General features: G+C 42.2%; 1 protein-coding gene across 3 annotated transcripts in view; it reads right to left on the minus strand.

The window, feature by feature from the left end:
• The window catches only part of LOC124777045 (hexosaminidase D-like), a 226,962-nt gene that overhangs the window by 162,277 nt on the left and 40,148 nt on the right, over positions 1-24,537 (minus strand). The gene's annotated exons all lie outside the window — the stretch shown is intronic.

Genomic DNA, 24,537 nt, shown 5'->3' on the forward strand with positions numbered 1-24,537 from the left:
AATTAATAAAACTCATAGCCTGCACTGCTCTCTATAAGACACTACTGTTCAACATAGTCACCATGCATTTCTACACATTTGCACCTCTGCTGAACCCAGGTGTAAAAACCAGTTTGGGAAAATTCAGGGTTTTGCTTCTTGACTCATTTTTCTCAGAATAATTTTAAAGCTGTTGACTGTGAATTATGAACCATCTGCCTCTTCAAATCACCTTGACCGGTGTCTGTGGCAGAGGTTGTTGGCTGTCTGTTGTGCAGCTCACCTGCATGTTTGTTTTATCTGTTACCAAACTTCTTCACGCAACCTTGCACATTGCTGATGTCCATTACAGCATCCCCATATGCTTTCTTTATGGACAAGGTCAAAATCTTAGATCAAAAAATCAAACCCTGAATTTTTCCAAACTGTTTTTGACACCAGAGTTTAACATGGCGCAAATGTTTACAAATGTAAAGTAACTACACTCCTGGAAATGGAAAAAAGAACACATTGACACCGGTGTGTCAGACCCACCATACTTGCTCCGGACACTGCGAGAGGGCTGTACAAGCAATGATCACACGCACGGCACAGCGGACACACCAGGAACCGCGGTGTTGGCCGTCGAATGGCGCTAGCTGCGCAGCATTTGTGCACCGCCGCCGTCAGTGTCAGCCAGTTTGCCGTGGCATACGGAGCTCCATCGCAGTCTTTAACACTGGTAGCACGCCGCGACAGCGTGGACGTGAACCGAATGTGCAGTTGACGGACTTTGAGCGAGGGCGTATAGTGGGTATGCGGGAGGCCGGGTGGACGTACCACCGAACTGCTCAACACGTGGGGCGTGAGGTCTCCACAGTACATAGATGTTGTCGCCAGTGGTCGGCGGAAGGTGCACGTGCTCGTCGACCTGGGACCGGACTGCAGCGACGCACGGAGGCACGCCAAGACCGTAGGATTCTACACAGTGCCGTAGGGGACCGCACCGCCACTTCCCAGCAAATTAGGGACACTGTTGCTCCTGGGGTATCGGCGAGGACCATTCGCAACCGTCTCCATGAAGCTGGGCTACGGTCCCGCACACCGTTAGGCCGTCTTCCGCTCACGCCCCAACATCGTGCATCCCGCCTCCAGTAGTGTCGCGACAGGCGTGAATGGAGGGACGAATGGAGACGTGTCGTCTTCAGCGATGAGAGTCGCTTCTGTCTTGGTGCCAATGATGGTCGTATGCGTGTTTGGCGCCGTGCAGGTGAGCGCCACAATCGTGACTGCATACGACCGAGGCACACAGGGCCAACACCCAGCATCATGGTGTGGGGAGCGATCTCCTACACTGGCCGTACACCACTGGTGATCGTCGAGGGGACACTGAATAGTGCACGGTACATCCAAACCGTCATCGAACCCATCATTCTACCATTCCTAGACCGGCAAGGGAACTTGCTGTTCCAACAGGACAATGCACGTCCGCATGTATCCCGTGCCACCCAACGTGCTCTAGAAGGTGTAAGTCAACTACCCTGGCCAGCAAGATCTCCGGATCTGTCCCCCATTGAGCATGTTTGGGACTGGATGAAGCGTCGTCTCACGCGGTCTGCACGTCCAGCACGTACGCTGGTCCAACTGAGGCGTCAGGTGGAAATGGCATGGCAAGCCGTTCCACAGGACTACATCCAGCATCTCTACGATCGTCTCCATGGGAGAATAGCAGCCTGCATTGCTGCGAAAGGTGGATATACACTGTACTAGTGCCGACATTGTGCATGCTCTGTTGCCTGTGTCTATGTGCCTGTGGTTCTGTCAGTGTGATCATGTGATGTATCTGACCCCAGGAATGTGTCAATAAAGTTTCCCCTTCCTGGGACAATGAATTCACGGTGTTCTTATTTCAATTTCCAGGAGTGTATTTTAAATGGTAGTGTTGTATAGAGCCAATGGCCTTGACACAGTGATAACACCAGTTCCCGTCAGATCATCGAAGTTAAGCACAGTAAGGTTGGCTAGCACTTGGATGGGTGACCGTTCGGTCTGCCGAGCACTGTTGGCTAGCAGGATGCAACTGACGCGCTACTTGATGGGGAAGTAGCGCTCTGGTCATGAAAACTGACAATGGCTGGGAGAGCAGTGTGTTGACCACATGCCCTGCCATATCCGCATCCAGTGATGCCTGTGGGCTGATGAAAACAAAGCAGTCGGACAGTGCTGTTAGGACAGAGTTTAGTTTAGTTTAGGTTTTTAGTGTTATGTAGAGAACAGTTAAGGCTATGATCTGTACTAACTCTGCTGTTATATGTTCATTATTGGAATTTTTATAAAAGAGGCATTACTTTTCGATCCCCCCCCCCCCCCCAATATTAATACGAAATTGGAAATCCTGAGTGAAATAAAATAATGCAAAGAGTAAAGGTAACTGCTCACCATACACTTGAGGCATTTGTACTATCCCACTTGCACAAGCACCCACACCGTAGTATGCACCAAATGTAACACCGCTAAGACAGTTACTACACTACACTTAATATTACTGCATATGGGAACTTCTTCACCTGTGTAGACTGTAAAACATGAACAATAAAAATGGAAAAACAAGCTGATGTTATAAAAACGTGACAGTCCGTGTAGCAGTCCAGGTGTCTTGTGGATAGAAGTTTGTTCTATACGTGGGTATGGAAGCTCAGAGGAGTTTGACATAAAATGATGAGCAAGCAGCATACGCCATCATCAAGTGCAATTCCACCACATTATCAAGTGCAATACCATCACTGTGCAGAAGTTGCTGTCTCATATTATACTCACTGAGGACACCAGAATTAACTGAGGGGACGCAAGAGTTAGAAAGGTCAAAATGTCACTGTTAACTGTGGTAAAGATGTGAGGTAAAACATTCCAGTACAATATTACAATGTTTGTGGTAAGTGGCTCTTTTTCTACAGTACAGTGAATGAGTTGAATATATTCTGTTTCTGTGCATAAATGTTTGATGTAGTTGCACTTTACAGACACACAATTTGAAGCAACAGTCCACAAAAACTACTTTCCATGGTGCTGAAATTGTACTCTCTTTTCAACCAATCTCCCCCCCCCCCCCCCCTCTCTCTCTCTCTCTCTCTCTCTCTCTCTCTCTCTCTCTCTCTCTCTCTCTCTCTTATCTATCTGTCTTTTCTTTTTTAGAAGGAGTGGGTCAATGTTATCTCTTTCAGTTTGGTACTCAACTGACTGTAACACAGTACACTGCCACAATCTCAAAAAAAACTTTCTTAGCCATGCATGTTTAGTGTGACTAAAATGCTTTTAATGCAATTCCAAAGAAAGTTCCTTATAAATCCACACCTCAATTCTCATATTTAATGATTCCTAAGGATAAAATTCCTCCTAAACAGGTTGACCACTGTCCAAACTAAGTCTGAACAGAGCTTCAGTTGATCTGCAGATTGCAATTTGGTGTACTAAGATTAATGATAGTGACACCATTTGAAATGCAAACCACAAAGGCCAGTAAACTGCACATATATCTTTCAACAACTCACTATCATAAAGAGGATCCTATAGCTGCTGGATCGACTTTTAATACTATTAATTCCGCCATGTACAAAATTGATGATCTTGCTATGTGATTTCCTGAGTATCTGGTTTCATACCATTGCAGTGCTGATAGCATGTCTCATATGACAGTGCAGAATTTGTTATTATAGCTGGGAATAGGTGGTCTCTTAAGACATTTCAAGACTTCAGTGTGGATGTCTCAGCCGCATGATGGATATGTGTAGCATAGTTCACCTAGTCTTGCATACTGTCTTTCTAGCTAACTAATTATACAGTGCCAGTTCATTCAGCTGAGCATCCATTTTGGTGGCTTCTGTCTAGGAAGTGTATCCAGATAGGGAACTGGATATATGAGTGCAGAGCAGTGTCCACTTCCCACTCTGCAGATGGTGCTCAGGAGCCCTGTCTCTGCACTCTCTGTTCTGATTATGAAGGCAGTAAGTGTGCTGAGTTTAGAAATGAAGAGTGTTTGCAGCAGTCAGTCTAGGGTACAATCATTCTACACTGATAAGTATGTATTCCTGTTAAACAACTTCAGCCATTGGAACAGGGTCCCACTGTAGGCCTGCAGGACACCAGATAGATGAGTCGACAGACTGCTGCACATGCTGGGAGCAATCTATTGGTAGTGTGAGTCGACTGGGGAATGGAATGGCATTCTGTTGTTTGCAGTGATGAAAGTAGGTTCTGTCTGGATGGCTATTCTGGATGCACAAGTGTATAGTGTAGAAGTGTTGAACAGCCTATTCTGGATTGCATTCACCCATGACACGAAGGTTCTACACCAGGATTGTCAGTGTGGGGAGAGGAGGGGCATCAATTACAACTCATGGTCACATTTGGCATTTCTACAAGGTAAAGTAACCAGTGCCTGGTACATTGGACAGACTGGTACCACCTTGCTATGGTAATTTTTCAACAGGAAGGTGATGTGCTTTTTCAGTAAGACAGTGCACATCCACATGCAGCTGATGTGATACAACATACTCTTTGTGGTGTGCAACAACTGCCCTGGCCACCAAGATAACCACATATCTCACCAATTGGACACACATGGGACATGATGAAGCAGGAACCTACCCATTCTCCAGGGCCTGTAAGAACCGTTGCCAAGTTGCAACAAATGGCACAAGATGTCTGGGCAGTCTGTCACAATGCACCACCTACCACCTTTACAATCTCATGTACATCTACATCTACAGCTACATCACACTCTGCAAGCCACCTAATGGTGTGTGACGGAGGGTACTTTCGGAACCACTGTCTGATCCCTCAATCCCTGTTCCACTCGCAAATAGTGCATGGGAAAAATGATTGTCGCTAAACCTCTGTATTGGCTCTGATTTATTGAATTTTCTCCTCGTGGTCAATACACGAGATGTATGTGTGGGTAAGTAATATGTTGTTCGACTCCTCCTGAAAAGTGCTGTCCTGAAATTTCAATAGTAAATCTCTCCGTGATGCACATCGCCTCTCTTGTAATGTCTGCCAGTGGAGATTGCTTAGCATCTCAGTAACACTCTCTCACCAGCTAAATGATCCTGTGATGAAACACACTGCTCTTCATTGGATCTTCTCTATCTCTTTTATCAGTCCTACCTGAGAGGGATCCCAGATAGATGAACAATACTCAAGAATCGGCCGAACAAGTGCCTTATAAGCCACTTCTTTTGTGGACGAGTTACATTCCCTTGAGATTCTGGGTCTGGTATCTGCTTTTCCCACTATCTGTTTTAGGTGGTCATTACAATTGCAGTCGTTCTGGATAGTTACGCCTAGATATTTGCGGCAGACGCTGTCTCCAACTGTTTGTCATCGATAGTGTAAATGTACAGTAGTGGATTTCTTTTCCTATGTATGTGCAATATGTTACATTTATTTATGTTCAGGGTCAACTGCCAGAGCCTGCACCACTCATCAGTTCTCTGCAGGTCGTTCTGCAAATCCTTACTATCTTCTGGCATTGCTACTTTGGTATAGACAACTACATCGTTTGTGAATAGCCTTAAAGAGCATCAGAAGCTTTCTACTATATCATTTATTCATTTATATATACTGTATCACACTTCCCTGTGGTACTCCAGACATTACTTTTACATCTGTTGATTTTGTTCCATTAAGAGCAATGTGTTGAGTTCTATCAGCGAGAAAGTCTTGAATCCAATCGCAAGTCTGCTCCGATACTAAATAAGCTTTACTGAAATCAAGGAACACAGCATCAACCTGAGCGTTGTTGTCCATTGCGCTCCTCATGGAGGAACAGAGTGAGCTGAGTTTCGCAGGATCTCTGTTTGTGAAATCGATGTTGTTTTATATAGAGGAAACGTTCATTTTCCAAAAAAGTCATAATTCTTGAGCATATCTGGTCTACACTTACACAATTAGCTTGGAAGGAATGGAGACTCTCTCTTATGAAGGCATCAAGCAAATTTTTATCTGCTGTTTTAAATAGATATTATTTGCGTTTATTTATAGTGGTTTTGGTTGATATGGTTTTGAGCCTCGCTACAATGACCTTGTGTTCACTAATCCCTGTATCTGTCACGACACTCTCTATTAGATATAAACGTACACCTTTATTACCACCTGAATGCATACATTATGTACTGATGCAACTGTCTGGGCGCCCTTTGCTGTGAAATGAGTGTTTCACTTGGTCTGAATTTGCTATCATATACACCCACTATGAGGAATTACCTGTTAGCTCACGTGTCAATAAAATGACCTTGTCCTTGAGGGTGCTACATTTTTATTTTCTGGCAGTGTATGTCTATGTTAAAAAGCAGATAAAAATTTGCTTCACATATTCTTTCCAAACTATGTACAAGTAGACCAGGTGCAGTGTGATTTCAAAGAAACAGTACTGATAGCAATTGAAAGGTTCATGTAAATTAATAAGAGCTGGGACAAATCTCCCATGATACATAAAACAGATCAGGAACCTGCTGAAAAAAAAAGAAGAAACCCCCCCCACACACACACAGTATGGAAGAATGCAAAATCTCCAAGACTGGTGCTCTTTTACAGAACGTTGAAATTTGGTGTGGACTTCAATGCAAGATGCTTTTCACAATTTGCACAATGATGCTCCTTCTCAAAAAAAGGCAGGTAATCCAAAGGGATTCTGGCCGTATGTAAAGCATATCTTCACTGCATGAAAGCAATTGTAGTGTTACCAATAACAGTGACACTAAAGTAGAATTGCCAAACATGGTTTTCTGATATTCCTCTACCAAAGACGATGCAGTAAATATTCCATAATTTGAATTAAGAACAGCTGTCAGCATGAGTAATTTGGAAATAGATACCATGGTGTAATGAAGCATCTGATGTCACTTCATAAAGACAAGTATTTCAGTTAAGAGGTGCACCAATTAGGTTCCTTTCAGAGTGTACTGATGAAATGGCTCCACTTTTAGCAATTACGTACACCTGCTTGCTTGACTGGAAAGTTACACTTGTCTCAAAAATTCCAAAGAAAGGAAATAGAAGTAATCTGCTGAATTATAAATCCATTTACTACTGATATCATTTTGCAATAGATTTCAGATATTATGAAATAACTAAAATGAAACATTGATTGACACATGGATTCAAAAAACATCATTCTTTTGAAACACAACTGGCTCTTCATTCACATGGAGTAATGAGTGTTATTGACAGGGGACCTGAAGCTGACTCCGTACTTCTAGACTCACCTTCTCCCCACAGCTTTCCTCACGTCCACATTTGACATGCATATTGCACACATCTCCTCCTTGCCCCTCTCTTTGCTAACCTCTGCCTCCCCGTCTCTCTGTGCAACTCATCCTCCCACCTCTACTTGTCCACCTCCTTCTTGCCCATCTCTTTGTCCATCTCCCGTGTTCCCCTCTCTCTGCCCATCCCATCCTCCTTCACACTCGCTCTGTCCACGTCCTCCCCCTCCTCCTCCTCCTCCTCCTCCCTCAGTTAATTAGTCAGAGTAATATCATAGATCATTTGAATAATTCTTTTATCCAAATTATGCGCAACGAGACAGTTTATAGGATACATACACATAATTACATGATTAGTTTTAACATTACTGGACACATTATGTTTTTACTCTTACTCTTACTCATGCAACTATACTTAAAAAGAAATGGTTTTAAAACAGAAATTTGTCCATGGTACAGAAGCAGTTGTCCAGGAGAAATGATTTCACATAAACTTCAAAACTTGCTTTGCTACCTGTCAAACTTTTATGTTATTGGGCAAATGATCACAAATTTTTGTTTCTACATACTGAAACCCTCTCTATGTAATGTTTTCCCACTAGTACTGTAGGTATGGACATCAGCATTCTTCAAAAATTGTGAAGGATTATTTATGATGAATTTCATTAGTGAATACATGTACTGTGGCACTGTAGTTAAAATGCTTAGCACCTTCCATAAGTATCTACATCTTGTCAGTGTGTGACACCACATACTATTCTTACTGCTTCCTTTTGTGCAATCAATACTTTCTTTGTAGCTGAACTAAACTGTCTGAGAAGCTCATTAATATGCTTCTTCCACTTCAAGTTTTCATCAGTTAGTACACCCTTAAATTTGGGGCATTCTATCCTATTTACTGACTGCCGCCCATGTCCTATATCAGCTGTCTTTATGACTCTATCTGTTGCACAGAATTGAATATAGATTATTTTTTCGAAATTAGGTAGAGTCAATTTTTGGAGGATCATTAAATAATTCTTTAAAAAACATCATTAACAATCTCTTCTGTTGCTTTCTCTTTGATAGGATTTATTATAACACTAGTATTATCTGCAAATAGTAATAAATATGCTTGTCGAATATTACCTGGAAGGTCATTCACATACGTACAGAACAGGAGTGGACCCAAAATTGAACCCGTGGGACTCCCTTTGTTATTTCACCCCAGTCTCTGACATTTTATACCTTTCCAATACAGTCTGAATTATTCAGCACAACCTTATTGCACTCTGATGGTCAAATATGATTCAAACCAGCTGTGAATAAACCCATCAGTTTCATACAACTTGAGTTTTTCTAATAGAGTGTCATGATCTACGCAATTAAAGCCCTTGGAGAGATCACAAAAAATACCAACAGGTGATATATTATTATATAAGGCTCATGCTATTTGATGAGTGAATGTATAAATAGCATTCTTCGTGAAGTAACCTTTCTGAAATCCAAACTGTGACATGCTAATTAAACTTTTTCCACTTAAGTGTGCAACTGCTCTTGAATGCACTACTTTTTCAAACATTTTGGAAAAATGTGTCAGTAAGAAAACTGAATGATACTTGTTTGTCTTGTCACACTTCTTATGAAGTGGTTTTATGCACAGTTTAACTAGTCTGGAAAAATTCTCTGTGCAGGTGATGCATTACATATATCACTTAGGACATTACTTATTAAGTTAGATAAAGTTTACAGAATTCTGAATTCTATTAATTCCACTGAAGGATGTTGGCGCTGCTTCAAATTGCTTAACATTTTGCAGAATAACATTTTAAATATACTCTTTTGCTTCTTTAACTGAACCATTTAAACCTATTTTTGTTGTTGCCTCTAGAAAGTGATTGGTAAAAGTAATCTTAAGTTGTAAATTATCAGTTTAGTTTAATTGTTATGGTATCTTGAAGACTGACTGGTTGTCCTGTCTTCCATCTGACAGTATCCCATATAGTTTTAGTCTTATTATCTGCATTAACAATTTCTGTCAGGATGTATATACTTGGCATTTTAATGACTTTCCTTAAAATATTGCTTTATTTTTTATAGTATGCAAGTAATGTCAGATCATGACTTATTTTGGTCTTTATATTAACTTCCCTTTTCCTCTTACATGTCATTTTAATTCCCTAGGTTACCCAGAGTTTACTTTCTTAAAAATACATCTTGTGGATAAGTTTTAAGGAAAGCAATTTTCAAATATTGACACAAATTTACGATGGAATAGATTAAAGTTGACATTATCGATCTATTTCCACCCGCCCCCTCTCTGCTCAGTTGTACCCATCAGCATGTGTGGCCTCTGCGAGGCATGCTAATACTAACTGTACAACGTGTTTCTTCTCCCCTTCTGGTCATCTCCTCCTCCCCCTCTCAGTCCATCTCCTCCCTCTCTCTCTGTCCATCTCATCCTCCTTAACACTCTCTCTGTGCATGTCCTTCTCTCCCTTCCTCTACCTACCTCATCCTTCTCTGTCTTTCACTATCCATCTCTTCCTGCACAATCTCTGCTCAGACAAGCCCATCTGCCTGTGTAGCTCCTGCAAAACAGATTGATAAAGCAGCCCGATATCACTTCCATAACATTCCTGTTGTGCAGTGCACACTACACATTAAGGGCTTGAGAAGCACTTTTCTGCTCCTGGGCTGTAGGCTGTCCTGCAAATCAGGTTGATAAAGCAGGCGGTGACCACTCCAACAACACACCTGTCTTGGAGGACAGCCTACAAGTCGGGTGCTGGAAAACTATTTGTTACACCTGACATGTTGGTTGTCCTGCACAGCAGGTCAATAAGGCAGGCCGATACTATTGCCACGCAACATCCCTTTCATACATGGCAGCCTACACGGCAGGTGTTGAAATACTTTTTTTGTCTCCCTCCTCTGGGAGCTGGGAGTTTCTAACCATACAGTCCTGATACTCGTGAAGTGCACTGTTTCTGTGCCAAATTTGGTTGAAATTGATCCAAGATTTTGGGAGGAGATGCTGGACATACATACACACATGATGCTTTTTGTGTGTGGGGTGGGGAGGGGGGAGGGTGGAAGGGGGCGGGGGGGGGGGGGAGGCTTAATGAAAGAACAACCAATGGTCAGAAATCTTATTTGTGGGAATTGAGCATTGAAGTTAGACAAAATACGGTTAATATTTTATTCTGTAATTTCTTATTGGGTACCAATAAATATGATTACAAATGCTATTATCTGTGCTATGTAAAATTCTCTAGCACTGACATTGGCCATTTGTGTACTGAATTAGTTTCAGTAGCTTTTAGACAATGGTTGTTCTTATTACATTTATTAATTACAAAATGTGCCTCTCCTTGCTCTTTCCTGCAATACAATAAAATCAGGTGCTTGTATAATTAAGTCAGCACATGCATTATTCATTATTTCTTTACCATTTATTACAGGGGACATCAAAAAGGTTCAAAGAAGGGCAGCTGTTTTGTATTATCTTGAAACAGGAGAGAGAGTGTCATGTATATGAAACATGAGTTGGGGTGGAAATCATTAAAATTAAATTTTTCATAGCAGTGATATCTTTTCATGTAATTTCAATCACTGACTTTTTCCTCCAAATTCCAAAATATTTTGCTGGTGCCCTCCTGCATAGGGGGAAATGACATTGTAATAATGGTCATTTCTCCCTATACAGGAGAAATGACCATTATTACAATGGTCATTTCCCCCCTATGTAGGTATTAATAAGAGAATTCAAAGTTCACACAGAAAGATTTAGGTGCTATTTTTCCCATGTGTTATTCAAGAGTGGAATGATTGAGATATACTCTTACGTGATTCTATGAACACGCTGTCAGTCACTTAAAATGTGGAGCAACCATGTAGTAAGCAGCCAGTCCCATCACTGAGCAGAAGTTGAACTCAAATTGCTAACTCAGGTTAGAGATGTCACTGAAGACACCAGTGTTAATTGAGAGAGAACAAGAGAGTTGGTGATGTCAAACTTTGCACAAAGATTATTCCAAAATACTTTTAAAGTGAATAAAGGGAAAATTGCATGTGAATTCAAAAGAAATGACCAAGACAGTAAAATTAGACAAATTTAAGTTCACATAGAGATAGTCATATCCCCACACACCATTCATGAATGGAACAAAAGAAATGGGGTGTTGGTCATAGTATATGTAGTATTTTCCACACACTGTAATGTCACTTCTGAAAATTTAGGAGTTGGTATAGAGAACGTAACCACATTCTCAAGCAGAACAACATGATAAAAATCTTGAATATGGTAGTATGACCCTAAGATAAACAGGCAAAGTATGGAGCAGAAAAAAGTCACCAACAGAAAAGTTAGAATGCTAAAATATAAATTCAGTGCCATTTAGGTTTTTCCATAGGTCAGTCAATTCAGTGTATGACCTAAAGGCAATGAATAATAATAATAATAATAATAATGTTTTTTGTCCATGTTAACTTTACAGTCTTGGACATCGTAAACACATGTGAAACATTTCACAGAAAGGAGTGTGGTCTGTGGCAAGAGAAGTTGTCAGTGCTTCACTACAACAATACATTCTCCCACATGGCCTTAACTGTCAGTGTTTTTGCTTCTGGACAGGAACCACTGTCTCTGAACATTCACCCTACGCATTGGACTAAGTGTGTATCCTGCTGATGTTGAGTAAGTGTTTAATGAGACCAAACAGCTAAGAGGTGATCCATCTCCTATTCACCCCCCCTCCCTTTCCCCACACATGCAGGACAGAAGCAGTGTACTCAATCTGTCTGCGTACAGAGCAAAATCTGTGTGCAAGTGTGATTAAGTGTTCGAAATGTTTGTGTAATGTGTATCTGAGACAGAATGTGGGAGCCAGCCTGCTATACACCTAGCAGGATGTGAGCAACCACCTGAAACCACATCAAGGCTCTTGTCATTAATACACCAGGTGGATTCGATCAGAGGACAGCATACCAACCCATCCTGGAGGCGGGCATGTTAGCATGTGGCTACCTGAGTGTGTACTGCATATCCTCTCCCACACTGTCTGCACAACATACTTTTATTTTTACTAATTAAAGAGAATATGTAAGAAGAGCTGTTCAAGATTTTAGGGGCCATCATCATAGGCATTGTCATTGTAGAAAAAATAACAACTGTGCCAATTTTAAGTTCTGTGGGACTATTTGAGCCAAAGCTACTTGGTCACAAACCAAGTCCCTACATAATTAAAAGCTATGTATGTTATAACCCAAGAAAACTGTAACTTATTACTAGAATAGTACACACACGTGGAAGATAAGATACAATACAATCAGTAATACAAGGGGGTCAGCAAAGCCTTGCATTCCCACAGCTGCTGTTATATTAGCAGGCCTCTATTGGATGAATCAAGCACAAACTTCACTTGGAAACCATGAAGTGGCGCACACACAAAATTGGTAATTACAGCACTCCTCTTCCTTCAAGAAGAAGTGAGTGCCATGCTCACGTCGATTTTTTCTGTGGCCAACATAGGGTGTTGAGTCATGTGATGCACTATCACCAGTGTGAAGGGTCGGAAGTGGCACAAGTGCACACAGGTGTGCTGCCTGCCCCCTGTGAGAGTCCAAACGGTAGGATAGGCGATGCTGGCACAGTGTCCATTTTCGCAGTGGAGACATACCCTGTGTGCAGCTGCCCATGTGAGGTCATAGCTCATCAACATTTCACGATGCCCTCCCCTAAGCCATGCAGACAATGCAAACACATTAGCCATGAGTACTCTCAGTGTCTGCCAGCACCCATTTTGGCCAGCAGTCAAACTTGTGAGTCCAAACAGCTGTAGCAGACTGGAAGCATTGTGGCACTTTTGCCGGCTGACAGCCTGGTATCGACTGAAGAAGATGCAGCGGAGTCCAGGGCTGAGACCGTGCAACAACTCTGCCGGACTCTTGTCACCAACAGAGGTGAACTATATGAACTGAGGAACTGGTCAAGAACTACTTCCAGTGACACATCCAAAATGCGTTTTTTCATCTGAGTCTCAAACATTTGTACTAGTCATTCTGCTTCCCGATTTGACTGGCGGGTGGATAGGAGGAGCCATGACATGGTGAACACCACATTTTTACAAAAATCAACAAATTCCTGAGATATGAACTGAGGGCCATTGCTGGTAACTAACATATACAAAAAAACTTCCATTGCAAATTTTTTTAACAAAGCAGACCACATTCAGAAACTTAGAATAAGCATGAATTACAATAAGCCAGTAGAAATTCAAAAAAGGTCCCACAAAATCTACATTAATTAATTCCCAAGGCTGTTGTGGATATGGCCACAGTGACAAATAAGCACGGGGAGCTTCCAGATAGATGGCACGCTGTGGACAGGCTGCAACAGCTCGTGCTATTTCCCCATCAATGCCTGGCCGAAAAATATGTCTATGCACTAATGCTTTTGTACATGATACACCCTTGTGGTCCACAGGTAATAAACGCATAACCTCACGCCAAAGGGTAGACGGGACTACAATCCAAGGAGCAGTGTCCTCTGTAGTTAACAGCAGCATTCCATCCCAAACGGAAAGATGATTATGTAAAGCAAAATAATTATTTAAAGGATCAGAAGCACAGAGTGGAGGTTGTATGAAAGAAACAACTTTACTTCAAACATGATCCACAGCTACTGCAACTTCAATATTAGTGCTAGTAGTAGAAACACCACCACCAACATTTTGAACCTCTGTGTCTAAATGAAAACAAAGCAATTAATCTTTATCAAACTCTGGATCCAAACCAATCAGCAAATACAATAAGGCATCAGGATTTGCATGTTGCACTGTCGGTTAAAAGTGTATCTCGTAATTGTATCGCGACAAGAAAAGAGCCCACCCCTGTAAGCAATGTGTTGCTTTGTCTGGCAAGGGTATTAAAGAGTTAAAAAAGAGATGCCAGTGGGTTTTAGTCTGTCATCAGGTGAAACTTAGACCCTTACAGAAAAACATGCAATTTTTTTACAGCATACACGAATGCTAAAGCTTCTTTTTCTATCTAATAATAATGCTGTTGTGCTAAATTTTGGGTTTAAGGGGCAGATGCAATACGGCATTCTGATCCATCCACACATTTATGAGCAAGGATGGTGATAAGGCCAAACTGAAATATGTCCATGGCTATCACAAGGTGCTGGCCTGGCTGAAAAGTGACCAAAGAAGGGGCCGACTGCAACTTAGATTTCAACAACTTGAATGCCCAGGTCACTTGCAGGGGACCACTGGAACAGAACATCTTTACATAATAATGCATGGGGTGGTTGTGACACAGTAGCAACGTCTGGTATGAATTTGTGGTGGTACATGATTTTGCCTAAAAGAGCGTGTAATTCTTTGACAGACACGGGATGTGGCAATCTGACAACCTGCAGCCCTTGGAAATTCAAACGACTGAGCTATGTTCGATACTTCTGTAAGTCTAAGATTTTCCCACTGTAGAGCTTGCTCTTGAACTTCCCTATCTGGAGCAAAATGTTTAATTGCATCATGAACCATCTGATCAGCATAGGATTACTTATGTACATTTGTCACAAAATTACAATGACAGCTAAGTCCATGTAGTTCTGCTGTCCATGCCCTGTATCACTGTTTTGGCCGCTCTTGGCAGCAGTAAAACTCCAAATGAGCAGTGTTAATGTGAGTATGTTTACAGCAATAGGTAGAACAAACCTCACACGCGTGATTAAAAAAAAGTGAAGGTTCATGTAAGGGGCGAGCTGATTCATCAACTGATACCTGCAAGGTGATATCCACAACAAAAAGAGGGCCATGCACAAGTATACGTCTGTTATCCCAAATTCCTGGAAATGTTAACACAGGTGTTTTTTGTAATCATCCCAGTCTTTTGCTGCATTGCCATATGCAGGGAATGTCAGTGGATAAGTTGTTGTCAGGGCCACAGGTTGTGCAAATGTAGTCATTAAATTGTACATAGCAACATCAGCACCTGATGTTGCTTGAGAAGAGATTTAAGCACTGCATCCATGGCAATCAGAGTCAAAGGACTAATAACTGATTTGGAACACATGGAATCAAATACCATACTCATCCCCAAAAGGAGTTCTAACCCACGAACACTGTGACTTACTGCTCAGATGGTACATACACACATGGAAGACAAGATACAATCCAATCGGCAATACACAGGTGGCAGGCAGAGCCTTGCACTCCAACCTATATATTCATTAGTTCCAGAAGAGGGCACGACTAACAGGCCTTTAGTGGCAAATCAAGCACAAACTTCACACACACACTATGAAGTGGTGCACACACAAAATTGGTAATTAAACCAATAAGCAAATTTAAAAAGCAAAAAAATTTATAAAAATTGAAAAAAGTAAAAGATTTACAATACTGTTCAGGCAAATAAGACTCAACTAGTCTCCTTAAGAGAGCACATTCATCACTATTAAGTGCTGTAGATGTTCTAGAACTGATACCAGGTGGTCCTGTAAACTCCACCACCAATTTAAGTCATGGCAGTAAGTGGTGCGTATGGGCTATTCAGATGTATGGAATCAGTACAATAATGTGGATTGACATTGAGACTTGAGAAAATAACGAAAAGGAGCTACCACTTTTAGTCATGGCTGTAACCACACTGTGAATAAAGTTGCCCAATTTGATGATTTATCAATGCGGATTGTAAGATGTGTTTACAAGAAATGGTGTACCACTCACAGACATGTGACTCAGCATAATCACAGTGATCATAAAAAGATCCTAATCCACAGAGATTGAAAACTACTGTCACACTTCGTCAGTGACTAACAGTTTGGCAGGAATTGCTGTTGCCAGTCAATGAAGGTCCATCTCAACCATTTTCCAAGCAAACACTGCAGACAACTGCACGCACAGGACATTTGGAGTCATCTCGCAAAAGGCAATTGTGGAAGGCAGCACACAGAACTGCATGTTTTCAATGGGCCAAATGGCACAGAAAATAGACAGTAGCTAATTGGAGGCATGTAGTGTTGTCCAACAGGTCACTATTTTACCTCTTTTCAAATGATGCAAGGCACTAAGTTTACCAACAGCCCGAAGAAGCATTCCACTTGCAGTGTGAGGAAAACGATTTTCAGGCTGGATGTTTTGGGAATGTGTTTTGAACCATGATTTGGGCTCCCTCATTCATGAATCAGGGTGTTTATTTCAGTATTCTTAGTGACCAAATGTTGCACCTTCTTCCACACCTTTATGATGAGCATGCTACAGATGTTTCTGTCTCCCAACATGATAACAACAGAGTCGACAGGACTGCATGCACACATAGCTGGTTTGGTGAACACTTGGGCACGCTATAGTACTTTGACTGGCCTGATAAACAGCAAAAAATACCTCCACTATATGGTAGGTTTAATAATCAATGAATTGCTTCAGTTAGATACAGCTTACCAGAAGGAACTTATAAACTTTCTTCCTCTCAAACCGATTCCATTGTCAATGCCAGATGCAACATTACACATGGCATTAGCATGACGTTGTTATATTTGAAAATCTGCGGTTCATAACTGAAATTTTACAGTTCTGCTTTAGGAACAGTGAAAATGAAACCAACTGAATGAAGCCCATCTCTCCACATTACATTTAAAGCAATGTTGACAAAGTGCAAATCATTTTTCTGTCTATCGCTCACCAAGTGAGTGTGGCCACTCTTTTTGAATTAGTCCAAATCATTGACCACATATTCTGTGAGGTAGTATATATTATACACTGAGACGACAAAAGTCATGGGCTAGCGATTTGCACACACACAGATGGCAGCAGTATCATCTACACAACGTATAAAACGGCAGTGCATTGGTGGAGCTGACATTTGCGCTATGATGATTCATGTGAAAAGGTTTTCAACTTGATTACAGCTGCACAAAGGAAATAACCAGACTTTCAACACAGAATGTTAGTTGGAGCTAGAGGCACGGAACATTCTATTTCGGAAATCATTAAGGAATTCAATATTCCGATATTCACAGTGTTAAGAGTGTGCCGAGAATATCAAATTTCAGGCATCACTTCTCATCATGGACAACGCAGTGGCCGACAGCCTTTACTTAATGACCAAGAGTGGAGGAGTTTACGTAGAATTTTCAGTGCTAACAGACAAGCAACAGTGCATGAAATAACCACAGAAATCAATGTAGGATGTATAATGAAGCAATGGAAAATCCTAGATGGAAGTAACAATACAATGAAGAGGATAGTTGCTACTCACCACATAGTGGAGGTGCTGAATTGCAGAAAGGCACAAAAAAAGAATGTAGGAAAGTTAGCTTTCAGTTAACAAGGACTTTGTCAAAAACAGACAACATATACTCACGCAAACACAACTCACACATACAACCACAGTTCTGGCAGCTGGAGCCAGACTGCAACTCAGCATCTCCACTATATGGTGAGTAGAAAATGTACTTTTCATTAGGATGTACAATGAATGTATCCATCAGGACAGTGTAGCAACATTTGACATTAATGGGCTATGGTAGCAGACGACCGACACGAGTGCCTTTGCTAACGCCATGACACTACCTGCAGTGCCTCTCCTGGGCACTTGACCATACTGGTTGGACCCTAGATGAATGGAAAACCATGGCCTGTTCAGATGAGTCCCAATTTCAGTTGGTAAGCACTGATGGTAGGGCTCGAGTGTGGCGCAGACTCCACGAAGCTAAGGACTGAAGTTGTCAACAAGGCGCTGTGCAAGCTGCCATATATCAGGCAGCCCTACTGGTCAAATGCCTTCCTACCAGCTGCTGCCGATGCCACACTCTGGCCCATTGGCCTCACTGCATCCAGGTGGTTGCTGTGGATCCAGAGCTGCCTCGCCAGCAGCTGTCACTGCCCCTGTTGACAGCTGCCTGCGGCGCTGACGACTCTTCGAGCTACAAACGCTGCCACCCTCACTGGGCACCAGTCACACTTCTCTTGTTCCAGCATCAATCGCCGGACTTCTACCACTGCCACCTTTCCCCAAAGCCACACCACCATCACCAATCAATGCTGCTGCTGGCTCATCAAGCTATTGACGCTGCCAGCTTCGCTGGGTGTCAATCGTACCCATCTTATCACAATGTCTACATGTACATCTACATCTACATGATTACCCTTCAATTCACATTTAAGTGCTTGGCAGAGGGTTCATCGAACCACAATCATACTATCTCTCTACCATTCCACTCCCGAACAGCGCACGGGAAATACGAACACCTAAACCTTTCTGATTGAGCTCTTATTTCTCTTATTTTATTTTGATGATCATTCCTACCTATGTAGGTTGGGCTCAACAAAATATTTTCGCATTCGGAAGAGAAAGTTGGTGACTGAAATTTTGTAAATAGATCTCGCTGCGACAAAAAATGTCTTTGTTTTAATGACTTCCATCCCAACTCGCGTATCATATCTGCCACACTCTCTCCCCTATTACATGATAATACAAAATGAGCTGCCCTTTTTTGCACCCTTTCGATGTCCTCCGTCAATCCCACCCGGTAAGGATCCCACACCGCGCAGCAATATTCTAACAGAGGACAAACAAGTGTAGTGTAAGCTGTCTCTTTAGTGGACTTGTTGCATCTTCTAAGTGTCCTGCCAATGAAACGCAACCTTTGGCTCACCTTTGCCACAATATTATCTATGTAGTCTTTCCAACTGAAGTTGTTTGTAATTTTAACACCCAGGTACTTAGTAGAATTGCCAGCCTTGAGAATTGTACTATTTATCGAGTAATCGAATTCCAACGGATTTCTTTTGGAACTCATGTGGATCACCTCACACTTTTCGTTATTTAGCGTCAACTGCCACCTGCCACACCATACAGCAATCTTTTCTAAATCGCTTTGCAACTGATACTGGTCTTCGGATGACCTTACTAGACGGTAAATTACAGCATCATCTGCGAACAACCTAAGAGCTGCTCAGATTGCCACCCAGGTCATTTATATAGATCAGGAACAACAGAGGTCCCAGGACGCTTCCCTGGGGAACACCTGATATCACTTCAGTTTTACTCGGTGATTTGCCGTATATTACTACGAACTGCGACCTTCCTGACAGGAAATCGCGAATCCAGTCGCACAACTGAGACGATACCCCATAGGTCCGCAGCATGATTAGAAGTCGCTTGTGAGGAACGGTGTCAAAAGCTTTCCGGAAATCTAGAAATACGGAATCAACTTGAGATCCACTGTCGATAGCGGCCACTACTTCGTGCGAATAAAGAGCTAGCTGTGTTGCACAAGAACGATGTTTTCTGAAACCATGCTGATTACGTATCAATAGATCGTTCCCTTCAAGGTGATTCATAATGTTTGAATACAGTATATGCTCCAAAACCCTACTGCAAACCGACGTCAATGATACAGGTCTGTAATTCGATGGATTACTCCTACTACCCTTCTTAAACACTGGTGCGACCTGCGCAATTTTCCAATCTGTAGGTACAGATATATCGGTGAGTGAGCAGTTGTATATGATTGCTAAGTAGGGAGCTATTGTATCAGCATAATCTGAAAGGAACCTAATTGGTATACAGTCTGACCCTGAAGACTTGCCCGAATCAAGCGATTTGAGTTGCTTCGCAACCCCTAAGGTATCTACTTCTAAGAAACTCATGCTAGCAGCTGTTCGTGTTTCAAATTCTGGAATATTCCATTCGTCTACCCTGGTGAAGGAATTTCAGAAAACTGCGTTCAATAACTCCGCTTTAGCAGCACAGTCATCGATAACAGTACCATCGGCACTGTGTAGCAAAGGTATTGAACGCATCTTGCCGCTTGTGTACTTTACATGCGACCAGAATTTCTTTGGATTTTCCACCAAATTTCGAGACAATGTTTCGTTGTGGAACCTATTAAAGGCATATAGCATTGAAGTGCGTGCCAAATTTCGCACGCCTGTAAATTTTAGCCAATCTTTGGGATTTCACATTCTTCTGAACTTCGCATGCTTTTCCATTGCCTCTGCAACAGCGTTCGGACCTGTTTTGTGTACCATGGGGGATCAGTTCCATCTCTTACCAATTTATGAGGTATGAATTTCTCAATTGCTGTTGCTACTATATCTTTGAATTTGAGCCACATCTCATCTACATTTGCATAGTCAGTTCGGAAGGAATGGAGATTGTCTCTTAGGAAGGCTTCTAGTGACACTTTATCCGCTTTTTTAAATAAAATTATTTTGCGTTTGTTTCTGGTGGATTTGGAAGAAATGGTATTGAGCCTAGCTACAATGATCTTGTGATCACTAATCCCTGTATCAGTCATGATGCTCTCTATTAGCTCTGGATTGTTTGTGGCTAAGAGGTCACGTGTGTTTTCGCAACCATTTACAATTCGTGTGGGTTCGTGGACTAACTGCTCGAAATAATTTTCGGAGAAAGCATTTAGGACAATCTCGGAAGATGTTTTCTGCCTACCACTGGTTTTGAACAAGTATTTTTGCCAACATATCGAGGGAAGGTTGAAGTCCCCACCAACTATAACCGTATGAGTGGGGTATTTATTTGTTATGAGACTCAAATTTTCTCTGAACTGTTCAGCAACTATATCATCAGAGTCTGGGGGTCGGTAGAAGGAGCCAATTATTAACTTAGTTCAGCTGTTAAGTATAACCTCCACCCATACCAATTCGCACGGAGTATCTACTTCGACTTCACTACAAGATAAACCACTACTGACAGACACAAACACTCCACCACCAATTCTGCCTAATCTATCTTACCTGAACACCGTCTGAGGCTTCGTAAAAATTTCTGCAGAACTTATTACAGGCTTTAGCCAGCTTTCTGTACCTATGATCATTTCAGCTTCTGTGCTTTCTATTAGCACTTGAAGCTCAGGGATTTTCCCAGCACAACTATAACAATTTACAACTACAATTCTGACTGTTCCTTGATCCAAGCACGTCCTGTATTTGCCATGCACCCTTTGAGATTGCAGCCCACCCCATACTCTCCCGAGGCCTTCTAACCTAAAAAACCGCCCCCGTCCACGCCACACAGCCTCCACTACCCGTGTAGCCGCCAGCTGAGTGTAGTGAACTCCTGACCTATTCAGCGGAACCCGAAACCCCACCACCCTATGGCGCAAGTCAAGGAATCTGCAGCCAACACAGTCGCAAAACCGTCTGAGCCTCTGATTCAGACCCTCCACCTGGAGGTCAAATCACCAGGTGCCTGCCACGTCCTACAGAGCGAGGTTCAGTCTACTGTAATACCAGACATTATGTATTGTTAACCACTGTGCAATAAACTCTTGCAGATATCATCCTGGGAACTTTTGTTTGCTTCCTGTGTCTTTGTCACAATGCAAGGACGTAAAAGCTGACAACAAGTCCGTCTATGGATCCAAGCACCTCATGCAGTCTTGTGTACCAGCTGTTGATGAGATGTTCCAACTCCACTGCAATCCATTGGTTTTGGGGATGGCTTTTGACTCCAATTCCACATACCTCGTCTCACCTCACTTGCCACCATTACCCCCCTCAGACTTGACACCCACCGTCACTCCAGCTGCTGCCACAGGTGGTATGTCGCTATCGTCAGCTGCCCCTGCCCGCCTTTTAGGTGTTGCAGCTTTCTCACTGTAGATTGCACCGTGTCCTACTTGGCCACTGATGCCCAAAGTTTCTGGAGACCGAGTTGTCCCACCAGTGCTGCTATGGTTCAAGCTAAGCCCACCATCTCAGAACCCGTGTCCTCCTGTGGCCACTGCAGGTTGAGCCTTGCTTCGATTGGCTGCTGCAGCCTGCTGCCCCGGGGCTGCCAGTGTCCTTGTAGTCGCTCCTGGCAGCTTGTCTGCCTATGGTCAAAAGCTGGTGAAGCAACACCACACACATCACCTCAACTACCCTGCAGTTCTGTGCTCTTGTTATAATGCAGGGGAGCTAGGACAGGCAACAAGGCACTTCCAGCATTCCCAGCATCTAGGCAGTGCCCGTCGGCACCCCCGTCAGTGTCCACTGATTCGTCGGCATCCGTCTGAGCTCCCAGCACCTTATTGCATGACTCACTGCTGGGTCAATGTCCTGCTGGTATCTTCTTGTCTCCAGCGACCATTGATGGTCAAGTTCATGCCTCCCAGCAGCCAATGGTGACCCTTCAATGCTTCTTTGGCCCATTGCCATTCTTGTGCCTTGGGTGGCTGCAGTTGGTCGAGCTTCTGCCTTCCATTGGTCAACAAAGCTTTCTCAATGTCCTGCCAACACTGCCTCGTCATTTCCCACTTTTGCGGGAAGCCTGTTTGTATTTCCAGCCCACGTATCTTTCTGGGTGCCTGGACATTGAGCTGTCTCTCTTTTCGGTAGTTGTACTCTTGGTGCTACCCTTGCCTTGTTCTCTTGTACATGGCATACCCAACAACGTTTTTTTCTGTCACTTGGGCCACCCTCCCAAACCTCCTTTTTATTTTTATTTATTTATTTATTTTTGCAGGTTTTCCATGCCATGCATTTCTGGATAGCAGTCACAGCTGTTAAAGATGCATCTGGAGAAAAGAGACACAGCTACTTGAATATCGAGAGCTCAGGTGGAAAATTAGTAATAAGCAAAGAAGGGAGAGCTGAAAGGTGCAAAGAGTATATGGAGAGCCTACACAATGGAGATGAACTCGAAGGTAATATTTTGAAAGTGGGAAGAGGACAGAGATGAACATAAGATGGGAGATATGATACTGTGAGAAGAATTTCACAGAGCACTGAAAGACCCAAGTCGAGACAAGGCCTCTAAAGTACATGACATCCTGTCAGAATTACTGATATTCTTTGGAGAACCACCCCTACAAAATTATTTCATCTAGTGTGCGAGTTACATGAGACAGGCAAAATACCCTCGGACTTCATGAAGAATGTATCAATTCAAATTCCAAAGATAGCAGATGCTGACAGGTGTGTATATTACCAAACTATCAGTTTAACAAGTCATGGCTGCAAAATACTGACAGGAACTATTTTCAGAAAAATGGAAAAACTGGTGAAAGCTGATCTACCTGAAGATCAGTTTGGATTCCACAGAAATGTAGGTACACCTAAGGCAATACTGATCCTATAAATTATCTTAGAAGATAGTTAATGAAAGGCAAACACGAATTTATAGCATTTGCAGACTTGGAGAAAGCTTTTGACATCGCTGATTGGAATACTCTCTTTGAAATTCTGAAGGTAGCTGGGGCAGAATACAGGTACTCAAAGGCTATTTAAAACTTATGCAGAAACCAGACGACGATTATAAGAACTGAAGGGCATGAAAGGGAAGCTGTGGTTGAGAAGGCATTGGGACAGAGTTGTAGCCTATCCCTGACGTTATTCAATCTGTACCCTAAGCAAGCAGCAAAGGGAACCAAAGAAAAATTTGGAGTAGGAATTAAAGTTCAGGGAGAAGAAATAAAAGCTTTCCGGTCTGTCAACAATTTTGTATTTCTGTCAGACAGTAAAGGACTCGGAAGGGCAGTTGAATGGAATGAACAGTGTCCTGAAATGAGTATATATGATGAACATCACCAAAATCAAAACAAGGATAATGGAATGTAGTCGAATTAAATCGGGTGATGCTGTGGAAATTAGGTTACGAAATGAGGCATTTAAAGTAGGGGGCACCCCTTCCCCGATTACTCTACAGAATGAAATTGCCATTATAAAATCTATTGCTATTAACAATGGATGTGATCAAAATTTACTTGATCACATCATCAACAAGAAAATCTCTAAAAAATATGTACCACATTACAGAGAAATAAACCCACAGCCAACAAAGCAAAAAATAGTACATAAAAATCCTTTTCCTTTCCTAGGAAATGTATCCTATAGGATAAAATGGTTAATAGAGAATAAATACAATAGTAATGTAAACTTCTTCACTGACAATAGCTTACAGAAAAACCTTGCACACACAATTAACAATACCAATGATCCATGTTCTAATTCAGGTGTTTACAAAATGATTTGTAACAATTGCGGATGTTACTATGTAGGTCAAATCAGCTGGGTGATCAAAGTAAAGAATGAAGAATGTTTCCTAGGAAAGATGGGTGGTGATGTGCACCACTCCACATTTGCTGAACATTTACTCATTACTAATAATTACCCTAAAGATCTGGGAGAAACCACAATGTTTTGTAAGGAGGTTAAAGGGCAGAAATTAGACTTATGTGAAAACTGGAAAATTTTAAACACACACTCAACATGGATGGTAAAATGGATGGTAACATGTCAAATGATCAGCTGCAGCTTGTGAGGTGACAATTCCTTGAAGATTTTAAGCCGGTACTTCAGACGGATTAGTGTAGCCACAGTTCATT

Source organism: Schistocerca piceifrons, chromosome 2, assembly GCF_021461385.2.
Source record: "Schistocerca piceifrons isolate TAMUIC-IGC-003096 chromosome 2, iqSchPice1.1, whole genome shotgun sequence".
In the NCBI taxonomy this organism is placed as follows: domain Eukaryota; kingdom Metazoa; phylum Arthropoda; class Insecta; order Orthoptera; family Acrididae; genus Schistocerca; species Schistocerca piceifrons.